The sequence below is a fragment of the Berghia stephanieae genome, chromosome 10 (genome assembly GCF_034508935.2).
Source record: "Berghia stephanieae isolate SIO BIC M18660-M18661 chromosome 10, UCSD_Bste_1.3, whole genome shotgun sequence".
NCBI classification, from domain to species: domain Eukaryota; kingdom Metazoa; phylum Mollusca; class Gastropoda; order Nudibranchia; family Aeolidiidae; genus Berghia; species Berghia stephanieae.
The window spans coordinates 5,429,530-5,432,029 of NC_088369.1; the positions used below are offsets into that span (position 1 = coordinate 5,429,530).

Here is a 2,500-nt window from a genome sequence, read left to right on the forward strand (position 1 = left end):
TCGCCCAGCAACGGCGAGCAGCTTGGTTCTAAACAAAGAAAATCGGTACTTTTCATATGTCATGTGATCAGAATGTATAAAAGTCAGCACATGTTAATATTTATAATGTTTTTCTCCTCTGGATCCACTTTTATGCTCGTCAGAGAAATATTTCATAAGGGCGTCCGCCATTGTTCTGATAGTTTAGAGCCAGTTACTAAGTTACTATGCGTCATTACGAGGGAAGTGACGTCATGACTGTTGAAGCCTATTGCGTTTGGTTAATATACCTGATTTAGGGGACAGCGTGGCTCAGCGGTACGGTCTTTGCTTCGTACCCGAAAGGTACCGAGTTCGGATACCCGCTGCTTTGTTTGACCTTGAACAAGTCACCTCGGCTTAGCTCAGTTTGCGCGCTGCACTGCGACTGACGCCTGGGTAATTCCAGTCTACCCTTGGAATAGACCCTAAAGAAAAATTTCCCCTTAGGGGTGAATAAACACATCGAAGGTTGGGCTAAGCTAAGCACAGCCGCCGAACCGTGAGGCCTTCAGCAGGTCATTTCACGAATCAAGGAGAGGACAGGCAACTGCAACTATCTATTGGCGAATCGTCAGGTTGCTGCCGCCATCTTGTTTTATATGTAAACAATGATCGATCCTTTTTCTGTGGGTCATCTCGTCACCTGGGTCTGAAAGGTCGGGGGAGTAAACAATATTGACCATAAACAAACAAATGTTCTGAGTTTTTTTTTTTTACATCTAATAACCCTGGATATGTACCTCCGCGACATGTTCCAATGTTTTTGCTCACTGAAGCGTGAAATGAATGCCCTTGTACGCCTCAGCTGTCAAAGGATATCTATAATGCACTCTTTAACACTGTATTCTATGGTAATTGATTAAACTATGGCGTCACGGTCCGTGAATATAACATTATAACATCGATTCTTCTCGTAATTTTTGTTTCGTCGCTCGTTCAACTTTTCCTTTTTTTAATTTTTAATCAAACTGAGAGCTTGTATTTTGCCGGGTCAAGTAAATGCAAAAAAAAAAAGAAGAAAAAAAAAAAAACAAGTCATTAAGTCTCCTGTCGTGTTTGATGAAAAGTTAAATTGGGGTGAACATACAAGGAAAGTCATAAATAATTGTAATAAGAGAATGCACCATCTGCGACAATTGAAAAGCTTTAACATAGAAAAGAAATTACTGTCAATATTTTTCGAATCAACACTTTCAGTATGATAAGTATCTGCCTCCCTGCATGGAGCGGTAACCTTAGAAAATGTGATATTGTTAAAATTAATAGAGTCCTCAAATTTGGAAAGAAAATTAAGGCAGACTCAAAAAGATATGAAACCATGTTAAAAACCCTTTGTAATAAGAAATTGAATAAGATAATAAGAGATGAAAATCATACTTGTACCCTCAAATCAAATGGAGCAATAGACGTCATAGGCTGCTGCACTTAAAAGCAAACAAAGAACGCCATAACAAATCTTTCTTACCCGCTGAAATTAGGAATTATCAAATGTCATTTATTTAGTTATGTAGTTCTAATGCTTTTCATTTGTTACTAATACCATTATTTCTTACATCTTTAATTAATGAGGGATAACGTAAATATAAGAGCGAGTGTGAGAATGAATGATCTGAATGTTTTCTACGGTACTAAATCCCAACTAGCTTTGATACATTGTTATTGTTTTTGTTGTATAATCATCAATCCTGCTAAATATCTTATCTTTTACCTTGAGCCATGTAAAACACAATGTAATTTTCTGTTTTGGATTACTAAAGTTCATCTTATCTTATCCTATCTTATCTTATATAAACCGGGATAAACTCCGATTCCGTAGGCCTGATGGCTTTGTAGGACTATTAAAAGTATCAACAGAAGCAGCTTCTGCGTCGTCAGCCGGAAGTCGGTTCTGCTCTCTGAATCATTTGGAAGGGATCGGGGGTTACATATTATAATATCCACGAACCTTTTTTTTTTTTTTTTTTGAAGGTTGGAAAAGGGTGTTTTTGAATGGTAGTGGATTTATCAAACATTTTTTTTTATCGGACGTTAACACTCGCAAGCTCGGGGCTTCTTGTCAACTACAGGAAAATCGTCACATTTGTTTGGAAATTTGTCTTATCGATGGCCGGCGGATCAAAACTCCCCTGAAGTCTCGATTTTCAAGAGTGGCAGATCAAGACTCTGAAGTCTACACACGAGCTTTGCCCACCATGTTTTATTTAATGTCATTGTCATCAGAAGTCTGACCCGCCATTTGCAAAGCGCTCTGAGCATATTTTAGTGGATATGGCGCTGTATAAAAGCTCAATTTTTTGGGGTATTTTTTAAAAACTATATGTGCATATGTTGGTAGGTCTGATAACTTAACGCATTTATAACATTGTTGTAATGGACACTACTTTGCATTGGTTTGAGAGAATATCTCCAATACAACACAGAGGCCATAACAATTTGGGTTATCAGACCTGCAAATAAGTACACTTCGGGACAAAGCCTT

General features: G+C 37.9%; 1 protein-coding gene across 1 annotated transcript in view; it reads left to right on the top strand.

Moving 5' to 3' along the window:
* Nucleotides 1–2,500, top strand: part of LOC144956124 (uncharacterized) — a 10,784-nt gene that overhangs the window by 6,981 nt on the left and 1,303 nt on the right. The window lies entirely within an intron of this gene.